Here is a 12293-nt window from a genome sequence, read left to right on the forward strand (position 1 = left end):
TCCTCCTATGTGGCCTTTTCCATCACTAAGACCATCCAAGGAAGAAAAGGTCAGTATGTTTTCAGACCTGGAGCACAGACAGAATAGAGAGAAGAAATTTACCTATATTTAAGCAGGAAGTTTGGGTTGGTAATTGTCCACACAGATTCAAATAGCAAATACCTATTAAAATACTTTCTGAAGTCCTGGAGCTTTTAGAAGAAAACATAAAGACATCTCTCCCTGGAAAACATTGGCTTTCATCTTTGCATTCTTCAGAAATCCAGGTCTTTTCAAGTTTTCTGGCTAAGATGTTAGTTTGTGATGTATCGTATGTTATACCTAAATGTATCTGTCATGAAGCTTTGAGTTGACACATGTTCCTATTCATACCTGTTCACTCAAGCAGTATTCACTTTTGCACAAGATGGTTAATACGACATCCACTTCTAGTACATATATTCTATGTATAAAACCCTACTAGTCATATTCAAGACAAAGCCTCCCCAGTGAATACAGGGCACAAAAATAAGTCAGAATGGGTCACTATGAATTACAGATAATATTTGATATCGGTACTGAAATTCTGCAAATACAAATGAATTCACGATTTTCCAAATTTAAGTACCCAGAAATGTGCAAGTTAAGGTGTTGTTAGTCTCTTTGAACTTTTATAGCTAATAAAGAAACATTTTATATTGATTTTTTCCATAAGTCTCACACTAATATGTAGCACTGAATAACAATTCTATAAAAGATTGTTCTTTATGTTGTAGGCATTGATGAAAGAAAACAGCATTCCTTCTCATTAGTGGTGATTCCAAATGATCTACATTTTCCTGGGAATATATCAGAGGGCACAGAGGGGAGTCTACAGCATGGAACAGCTCAGATGACATTTTCCAGACATCCACCCATGGTTTTAGGGGGTTTAGATACCCTAGAGACATTGCTTGGCTTGGAAGAACCAGGCAGGAACATCGATGGACTGCAGAATGAGACCTGTCACATGACAATATAGATTTGGTGAAGCACAAGACTTTAAGGACAATCATTTTTTAAACCTAACTAGCTTTGTATCTTGGTCTGTTTTGTTGCACTAGTTCTTATACAAAAGCATTACCAGAAGAATACGAGTTGCTACTCCACACTACCCAAGTGGAAACTGAAGGGGATAGCTATGATGAAAGAAAACAAAGTGAAACCAGAGAAAACATTGGGCTATCCAATGGATGAGAAAACGAACAAACAAACAAAACAGTTATTCTCCCCCTTCTTGCTAAAGCAATATGTCCTTGTATTGTTAAAAGGAACCTATTGTTTTTATGAACATGTGAGAAGCCTTAACCAACTAAAACAGTCGATTCCCATAACACCAAAAAAAGACAAAAATATGACAGAAATAACAGCTGAATTAGATAAAATTGATTGTAGTTTCTATGAAACTAACTGCAGCCAAACCACAAGCACTGAGTTTTCCAAACAAATCTTGCTTAAAGGAAAAAATCAGATGAAATAAATCAATTCTGTTCAAAGACTAATGTCATTAAAGAAATATCCATTGTATTTAACAGATTACAACAGAAACTATAGGAGAAAATTACAGAAGGAAATTCCCAGAACTGAGAAAATCCAATAATATATATTTAACATTTTTTTCTCTTATCTGTAAAATTTATAATGCTAATACATTTATCAGTTTCCAAAACCATATTTGGAATTGTCTTTGATTTTTGAATCTATTTAGCTCTAAGGAAACACTGCAAATTGGCACTGTTTAAGACCACATAATTCTGATGTTTAGCCAAAAAAAAAAAAAAAAAGTAAAGAAAAGCCAGTAGCACTTCTCTCTTTCACACATGGATTTGAAGAGATCTCTGGTAGGAAAAAAAAAAAAATGTAGTACTGTCATCCATGGGACTATAGGACTTTTTTATATTTTTTCAGGAACTGCCAATAAAAATATAATTCAGTGGTTACTGTAACTCTTGGCTTTGTGAAATAAACTAATTTCCCCATTTAAGGGGTCAAGCCACCATACCACATTTGACATGGCTTAACGGTCAGCTTTGATAGAGTACATATTTTGAAAATATAATATGTACCGGATGATATAAGATATAAGAGTTGAAATTTTTGTCACAGTGTAACATCTCAAAGATATCTATAGAAGTTATACATATTTAAACATAAAAGTCTCCTTAAGTAAATATTTTACCAAACTTGTTGGGAAGTTGATTTATTTTTCTCAGATTTTAAGCTTAGCAAAATAAGTAGAAATCTGTCATGCTGTTACAAGCCTGGTTTTTAAGCTAGTCTTTTTCTTGTGCAAGTATAAACATTGCCAAAAAGCTATCCTGTTTGCTCTACTGTCACCATTTTGAGGGCAATTTCAAAGGTGTACAACATTGTTCTAACTCTGTCCCTCTGAAACCAATAGATATCAGCCAGTGAGCAAGATAGGAAATCTCATGGGATATTTTTCTGTTGCTCTGGGCAAAAAGTCTGTCTGGCATTCCCAGTGAAAACAAGGAAGAAGAATTGAAGCAACAAGAAGCCGTTGCATGTGTCAGGGGAAAGGACCGGCTGCAGTCCCAGTGCAACAGTGGCAGCCCTGTGGTTATCCCTGCTAGATATGGCATCAAAAACAATTAAAAGAATGCGAGAACCACCCACAACAACTTCATCGTAAAAATTTAGTTTGATTAGTCTGAAGAAAGTCCTTTCTGAGCAGATAGTTATTTTAAGGTATGCTTTGAGAACAACTACATAGCACATTCTTGAATGACTTAGATTAGACACATCCTCAACACCAAGGTTTGAGTTGTACACCCAAGGAATTATCCTGGCTAGTAGAAAAGGCTTTTATGAAACTCATCCCAGGACTTCAGCAATTCTTTTAATAAATTGCCCTCAACCAATACATCAAAGGAAAATATCTGCACATATTCACCACATTTTGTCAAAACCTATCAAATAATAGAATGAAGAAAAATTGGAAGATGGAAGAGCGAGAGAAAGTTAGTAGGATATTGAAAAGCTACCATACAGAAAGAAAGGGTGTATTTCTAGAAGGCAAATTTTGATAGCATAGCAAAGGCTTAGGAAAGTTAAAGACAATCGTATCCTTGAAAGGCTATAATAGGCTACTGCCACACCTTAATTCTACTTTTAAAGGGCATGCTGAGGAGTGCTTGCCTTCTTATCATTGTGGTTTTAATTCCATGACAATATTCTCCTCCTTCTTGGAGGAACATTTAGAGAATATTAAGAGTTCAGTTCTGAAACTAGTCTTTTCCACAGATTGTTTTGTTTTTACACCACAGAACAAAAGATTTTTTGCTGCTTAAATCTCAGACTTTCAAGTTTGTGCACAAATTTCATGCAGTTAATTTTTTTCCCCAGAAAGTACTCTGTGTGTGTGTGCGTGTGTATGTCATAGGTTGCTTTTGGGAAAATAGGTTTTAAAATCATAATCTACCGTTTTTACCCAAATCTAATGCTAGCTCTGTGAGTTTAATGACTGAAATCTAAAACAGCATATAATTTCAACTGCCTTTGCTTCTTACTTACTAGTAATATTGATTATAAGGTTGACTGAAATGAAGTGAAACTATTTCCATTTTCTATGATCTTGAGACAGAAAAATCCTCTCTATTTAACACTCCCAGAGCTTGCGGGGTTTGGAGTAGGTGATTTCACAGCATTCCTTCCAGCCTCAACTATTTTATGATTCTGTGAATATTGGACTACAATGTCTCAAAAGGGGCTTAGAGCTACTAAGATGTTTAGAGGACTGGAGCACCTGTTGTATGAGGACAGGCTGAGAGAACTGGGCCTGTGTAGCATGGAAAAGAGAAGACTGAGGGGGAGACCTCATCAATGTACATAAATATCTGAGGGGAGGGTGTCGAGAGGATGGAGACGGTCTGTTTTGAGTCGTGCCCAGTGACAGGAGAAGAGGCAACGGGCACAAAGTGAAGCACAGGAGGTTCAGGCTGAATATGAGGGGGCACTTCTTTACCGTGAGGGTGACAGAGCACTGGGACAGGTTGCCTAGAGAGGTTGTGGAGTCTCCTTCCCTGGAGATATTCAAAACCCACCTGTAAGCCATCCTGCACAACGTGCTCTGGGTGATCCTGCTGGGCAGGGGGGTTGGACTAGATGATCATCAGAGGTTTCTTCACTCTACATGATCTTCAGAGGTTCCTTCCAACCTCAGCCATTCTGTGAAAACTTAGGCCTTAAAGAAAATATTTGCTGGAGAGCCAAAGAACCTGAACAAACTAGGCAAAACAGAATAGTTTCAAAGTGTAGAGAAATTATCAGAACATGAGATATAACCAAAAGGTATTGATTTCCCACTAATTCTTGCCTTTTGAATAATTTATATTACTAGGAGAAGAAGCTGATAGATATCCTACCCTGAATATCATTAAAAGCAGAAGGACCAGCAGAGATAGGGTCCCTTCTATTGTATAAAATAAACTTTTAACTCCACCTAAAATGGGAAAATTTTGATGTAAGAGATATTGTTTTACATACTTTTTATATATATTTAATGTGTTATTACAGTTCTTGCAGGTATTCTTACAGAAACTAGAATATGCATTTATCTGGGCTCTTCTTGAACATTGTTTCTGGAGAGTGTTGTCTAGTTTCTGTTCAACACTTAAGATATTTCACAACTAAATACTGAAGTTTTGAGTATTGTAATGACCACAACAGCCTAGTCTATGGGGAAAAAAAAATGCACACACACACACACACACACAAAAATAATTTAAAGAATATAACAAGAATTTTTGAGCAGCAAGGAGAGAGTCAGAGTTTCTATCCAAATAATATGCAAGAAAAAGAAAAAAGGAAAAAAAAAAAAAGAAAAAAAAAGCTGAAGGGAATTTACTACTAAACATACAAGTAGATCAACATAAGTTTGTGGCCATCCTTAATACATTTGCCTTAGCAAATATAGATAAATTACAACATTTCCCTAGCATAATAAATTATGACAAGATTATGCCTAAGTGCTTATTCCAGACACTTGGACTAGTAACCGTTCTGGGAATATGAGCACACCACCATATCCAAAAGGCAAGAGATGCAAATCTTCATGATAAGAGGAAATGGAAGGCATTAAAGATGCCTAAGTGTTAGGTACAACGATAGCATACACTTAACCAAATTTCCACAGATGACTCACAAGGAAGGTATAGCATGCAATTATCTCATAGAAATATGAGGCTGTTAGTCTGTATGTGACAAACTATAATAAAAGCTATACATTAATCCATCCTAAAAGAAAATCAACTGAAGCCACAGCCCAAAGGACTAACATGTTTTGCATATTAGTTATGACATACCTGTTTTCTTAAAATGATCACAAATTATAGGTTATGATTGCTGAAATTCCTAACAAATAGTTCACGCAGAGATACACAGTGGGTTTTTTTTTTTTCGTATTTAAATTTTCAGTTGAAAAAACAATACAAATCTGACATATTTATTAATACACTCTGGAACGTTCACCAAAAGCATGCTTAATATACAGATAACATCTGTACATGTTAAAATGATTTTTTTTAACTGATTAATTTCTAAAAAAAATGTGAACTGTAATTGTCAAGCACACTACCAGTGATGCAAACTTATAGAAAATAATTAGAGCTGTTAGCAGACAACAGCCAAGATGGTGTACTCCATCAGCCAATTTCCTCAGGACCCTGGGATGCCTGTCATAGGCCCCATAGACTTGTTGTGTCAGGAGGTCCCAAAATTTCTCTTTACTTAGAGTGGGAGAGACTCTGCTACTGCAGCCCCTGCTTTCAGGTACTTGAGAGATGTGGAAAGCCTGACTGGCAGTGAAGACTGAAGCAAAGAAGTTGTTGACTACCTCAGCCTTTCAACTATCACATTTCCGTGATAGCAATCAAGTCATATTTGTCTAATTGCACCATGGTTTCCAACTCCTCCTTGCTGCATGCACTTGCTGAGGCACCTCAGCTGGGCTATCAGTCCCCATCACATGTGACCACATCAGATTTCCAGAAGAACCCTTCCTGATTGCTTCGGGCAGAAGCAGTCTTCTGCCCCTTCTCTTCTCCAAGCTGAGCAAACCAAGCAACCTCAGCCGCTCTTCCTGCCTCGTGCCCTCTAGGCCTTTCCCCATCTTGGTACAAGTACCGTTGGAGGCAGCAGCAGTGTCAGTGCCCTGCCGCAAAGCCTCGGAGCCCCCCTCGGTGTCCTGCCACTCACAGAGGGTTCTTTCCTCCCGCAGCCATCAGGCCAGCCGCTTTTTGTGCCTCGCAGGAGCCCCTCAGATGGCTCCAGCTGGAGGGAAGCAAGGGCTGAGACAGGGCTCTCGGCCACAGGAGCACAAGGGGCCGCTGGCAGGTCCTGCTCCCATGCTCAGGGAACAGCCGATCGCCAGCTCTCTGGGGTCAGGAAGGAATTATTCCCTGAGGCAAATTGGCACAGGTCCCCGGGGGTTTTTCTCCTTCCTCTGTAGCATGCAGCACGACCCCTTGCCAGGGCTTTGGGTGGGCACTTTGCACTAGGCCACTGCCAGCTGCTCTTGCAGCACCCAGGCGCCACTGGTGCCTTGTCACTCTCTGGCTCTCTTTTTTCCTACCAGAGCTTGGGAAGAGGCAGAGAGCTCAAAGCCTTGCCTTGCTTCCATGTGCCCAGCTGTGGTGGCTTGCGCAAAGCAGCCTGGGCCTTGAAGGTCTGCAGGCTTGAGGCACCAGCAGGAACTGCCCCTTCTCAGCTGCCTCTGCATACAATAAAGGCACAGTGCTGTACTTTGCTCTTCATTGTTTCTGTATCTCCTTTATCAGGGAGGGTAGGGATAGGATAACAGGTAAGGGCTGGAAACTAAAAGTGGGTAGATTTAGGTGAGCTAGAAAGAACTTCTCTACTCAGAGGACGGTGAGGCCTTGGCCCCGGCTGCCCAGAGGAGCTCTGGCTGCCCCATCCCTGGCAGTGCCCAAGGCCAGGCTGGATGGGGCTGGGGGCAGCCTGGGCTGGGGACAGGGGGCCCTGGCCATGGCCATGGGATTTGAACTGGGTGTTCTGTAAGGTTCCTTGCAACCCAAACCACTCCCTGATGACTCCTCCAAGTCTCAGAGTATCTGATTATGTAGTACTTTTCCCCCTGGACAGAGCAGGCAGTTTTGCTAATTTCCACCAAGCCTGTCATTCTGGTACCCTCCAGAACATACAATTCTCGTACTGCCCAGAGACAGCCCCAGCTGCAGGGTCTGAAAGACAATCAGGGAGTGCCTGTTGATACTCACCCGTTAAGCCTGTTAATGATTGACAAGGGAGGACTGATGTCCAAGGAGTTGATGCTGAACTACAGCTGGGCTGGGGAAAAAACTACTCCACCACCTTTCTGTTTGGCTGCTCACTCTCTAAGAGAAAGGGATTGACTCCTATTCAGACTCTGATTCCTTATCTCACTGTTCATGGACTGCACTGTGATCCATCCTTTCCCCAGGAGGGTCTTCAAGGGGTACCTGCTTGAAGGCTGTACCTCTCTTTGTTCATAGGAGCTGTCCAGGTGAAGGAACGGTCACCTCCAAGCCTTCATGCAGTGACCAAGAAAGCCTGCAGCACATGCTTACAGGGCAGGGAGCCCCACAAGCTTTCCCAGCTATGCCCAGTGTGTGGCCACCAAGGGCAGGGATAGCTCGCTGTGCTCCCTGGGAACAGGACTTGCCTCCAAGAAGCAGAGAATCCAAGAAGCTCCCAACTTGGAAGGGACCAGCCACGAGCATTGAGTTCAGCTCCTTTGCTGGTCCAGAGGCAGCTTCCTGCTATTGCAGCGGGTCCTGTCCTAGCCCTGGGCAACAGAAAGAAGGGATGAGCACTTACCCTTCTGCTCCCCCTCATCAGAAAACTGGAGAGCACAAGGAGGTCACCCCTCATACTTAGAGTCATAGAATGGCTTGGGCTGGAAGGGGCCTTAAAGATCAGTTTCTTGACTTCTAAGATCAGTTCCAATCCTGCTAACATGGGCTTTTTTGCAGGTCCTTCTCTGCAGGGCTACTTTCAATGAGTTCTGCCAGCCTAGACTAATGTCTGAGTTTGCTCAGACTTACGTGCAGCACTTCTCACTTTCTGAACCTCATTAGGTTCGTGTGGGCCCACTACTCAAGCTTGTCCAGGTCCCTTTGGATGGCTTCCCTTCCTTTTGTTGCATAAACTGCAGTGCTGTTTGGTGCCATCATCAAACTTTCTGAGGGTGTGCTCTATCCCACTGTTTATGTCATTGATAAAGATATTAAACAGCACTGGTCCCAGGACAGACCCCTGAGGGACACCACTCATCACCGGCCTCCACCTGGGCATGAAGACATTGACCACCACTCTCTAGGTGCAGCCTTCAAGCCAGTTCTTTATCCACTGAATGGTCCATCCTTCAAATCCATTTCTCTCCAATTTGGAGACCAGGATGTCATGCGGGACCATGTCAATGGCCTTATAGAAGTCCAAGTAGATGACATTAGTCAATCTTCCCTTGTCAGCTGATGCATTCACTCCATCCTAGAAGGACACCAGATTGGTCAGGCATGATTTGCCGTTGCTGAAGCCATGCTGGCTGTCTCAGATCACCTGAAAGGATTTTATTTTAAAGAAGTCAAAATGGGGTTGCTAAAGAAAGAGGGACAAAGAGGTGAAGTAGTATAGAATAATAAAAATAATAAATAGTCGTTAAAAAAAAAAAAAGCTATAGAAAAGATATCTAGAGATTTCAATATCTAAGACAGGCATGTGCTAATGCTTGACATGTACACTCAATGTCCAAGTGAAGGAAGAGACTGTCTTTGAAATGCAGGATGTAGACATTAATTGTATTCTTAGAGCTAAATTTCCATAGGAAATTAATTTTCATGAAGGTCTAAATCTAAATACAGCACTGTGAATGTAAACACTATTCTTGGTTTAAACCAAGAACTGTGCTTAAGGAATTATTGGTAGTTAACTGTCAGGAAGGAAGGAAGTCATAAATACAGACCACACAAATCAGTCTTATGCTATGTGGTACCAGGGTTACCTGCTTAATTAAGCAGAGGGCATATATAATAAAATTGCAGATCACAATAGACAGGCAAGGATTGCTAACATTTTTCAAGGCAATTTTAGAATTCAAAATTATATTGACAAACTGGAGAGACGGCCTGAGAAAGTATGTTCATCTTCAAGAGGAGGAAGTAAGTGCAAGATGTTGCAGCTAGGCAGAAAATCAAGTGTATAACCTGGGAGACAGTTGGTAGACAAAATATTCATCAGAAGACGATTAATGCCTTTCTGTGAATAATAACTAATTGTAAGACAACAACATTTTCCATTTGCAAAAATGATGTGTTCATGAGCTGTAGACAAACACATAGGACTGAAGTAATCCTTCATTTTTCTGCTCAGACAGGCAAGGCTTTAGGTAGATTACAGTGTATTTCCAGAAGAACTTCACTATTTGCATAAAGTCTAGAAAATATGAATTAAAAATAGCAGGGGTGTAGGAACATAGCCTATGAAGAATTATTTAATGAATAGAGACTGGTTGGTCTAAAGGGGAGGAAACTGAGAGGTCAGATGGTTTTGGATTCAACAGCCATTTCTACAGATGGAAAAGGAACACTGTTTTCCAAGTATCTCCATTGGATAAGAAGTCACAGACTTGTCCTGAAGGAGGGTATATTGACAATAGCAAACATCAAAATAAATTTGGAGGTTATGAAGACCTGACAGAAAGTATAGACAAGCCTGTACTAGAAATTACAAGGCAGCTGACTGTCTTGAAGTCAGAAACTATCTGGATTATTTCAGAGGGTTCCCTCCAGCCCTATGACCCACTTACATGACATGAAGAAAAAAGGAGAGTGATCAATTACTACTTAAACTTTCATGTGACAGCTTTACTAGAACATTCTATAGCTAACGATCACATCAAACTGTTAATTGTGGCTTATCTAATAGTGTACTGCATTAACCAGTCTTCTGTGAAGTACAAGTTGCATCATGTTACTTTCTATGATCCCATGGAAACCATAAACCTACGGCTGAGTTGAAAAGGGCCTATATAAGGGTAAAAACTCAAACTTCAACCTATAATTATGTATTATATAATTCCAGGAACACATAAGTGAAACATGGGTCACCATCTGCTGACATTTTGGCACAAAAAAAAAAAAAAAAAAAAAAAGGAAGAGAGGAAACTGAATCTCTGCCTAATTAGGAACTGATGTCAGATTCACCAAGACTTGCAGCTAAATACAGGGATAAGAAAGGTAAAATAACAGCCCATATTATGCTGAGTTCACAGAAAATGATATTCATATTTATAGTTGGAAACAAGATTTTTAAACGGCAGTGCTATCATAAAAATACTTTCTTTTTTTTTTTTATATCCCAGGAGAACATGATTTCAGCTTGATTCAAACTGCAATACCTTTTTCATGGTTCTAGATTGGAAAGGGCACCTGTTGCTTGTCCAGAAAAAGATGATGAAGAGGTCATATAAAAGAAAATGATTCTGACATAAATATTTGAAAATAAAAATATCATTGCAAAAGGACAAGAAAAAGTATCTGGAACAAAATCCCTAAGGCTTCTGAAATACATGCATAAAGGTCTCTTTAGTAAAGGACTTTATTACAGAAGTATACTATGTCTATATCTACAAGGTATAAAAACAAAAATCTTCCCCAACAACCATCATTCTCAAGCACAAATGCGAATGACTATTTCCCTTTAATCCTTCAGGAATGTCAAAACTGATAGATAAAACCTTACCACCTCCATGACCTGAGTATGTCTGTGTTTAGTTAACAAGATGGTACTCAGGTGCAGACCACAAGCTTTGGTGAGCTATCACAACATCTCCAGATGGACACAGTAGCAGAATCCCATCTATCCAGATTTCCAAAACATGGCTTAAGCACTCATAACTGAGCGCATGGCCTTCTCCACAAATCTCCAAGGTTTTACTTCCAATCACCCTTGTTCAACACTGTCCTACACCTTATTGTTGTATATGAACTTGGTTACGGCTAAAATACAAACAGAAAAAAAAAAAAAAAAAAAAAAAAAAAAAAGTAAGTCTCTTTGGTTAAAAGTAATCTTTTTAATACAGGTTAAAATGCTTAATAAAGGGCCATATGAATCTATGTGTATTTACACATCAGAGAACTCCACAATTTTTTATTAAAGCAGAATATGGGTTCAGGATTATTGAATCACACATTATGCACTGAAGCTAGTGATGCTCAGAGACTTTTCTCCCAAAAGAGATTTTCACTAATTGCTGAGCTGCTGAGGAAAGTTTAAACTGTTTCTGAATTGGCAATGATTGATTTTTTTTTTTTCTTATTAAGACAACTTGACTGGTCTCAAACACAAAATTACAGGTTAAATATCAGAACTGAAAAAAAATAAAATAAAAATAAAAGAAGAAAACAACAGGTGCAACATACTTTTAATTTCTTTAATTTAAAGTCTCAAGATGGCAATCCCATTACTTCATCAAAACAATGAAAACCTTCACAAGTGTGCTTACAGGTAAATTCAAAATTTTGCTAATTTTTAGAAAGCTTGCGTTCAGTTTCCCTCCACATAGCATCAATCAAGCATGGTTTTAGCACATTTAGATTGGTTTGGTCACAACTTCTTAATAGGTGTGAAAAAGCAAATAAGTTGGTAAAATACAGTCTTACCAAAGGGCAAAAAGAAAGCATAGTAGTCCTAAGCAGTTAATACATGAGCAACTCAGTTGCTAGACTTTCTGCTTTATATGTTGGATTTCAAATATTCTGGATTTGAGAATATCAGTATAACTTTTATGGTTAATGAATGAATATTATTATATATATGGAATTAACAATTACATGAAACCTCCAATATCATATACACCTTAGGAAGGTATTATATAATCCATTCTAGCAATTTTGCATCATTGTGAAGTAGACTTTTTTCTGTTAAGAATGCATCCTTCAAATCTTAGGAAGTTTAAATTAGAGTTTACTCAGACTGTCATTAAAGGAAAATCTAAGTTCAACTATATTTAGGTCCTATACCATTTAGAATTCTGTTTATCATTAATACTTGGTCATCTTTAACATCATTAAAAGATTTGGAGCCATTTTTGCAATTCGTATGAAAAGAGTAAGTTGCATTAAATATTCACACGTCCAATACGGTGTAAAACTGTAATATTACACAAAACCATATATTTTAGGTTTTAATCACTTCTAGCACCTTTAATATTTTGATTTTAAAAGCACAATACTAGAAGAGCAAGAACTGGCCAAGCA

This window comes from Anser cygnoides, chromosome Z (assembly GCF_040182565.1).
Source record: "Anser cygnoides isolate HZ-2024a breed goose chromosome Z, Taihu_goose_T2T_genome, whole genome shotgun sequence".
NCBI lineage: Eukaryota > Metazoa > Chordata > Aves > Anseriformes > Anatidae > Anser > Anser cygnoides.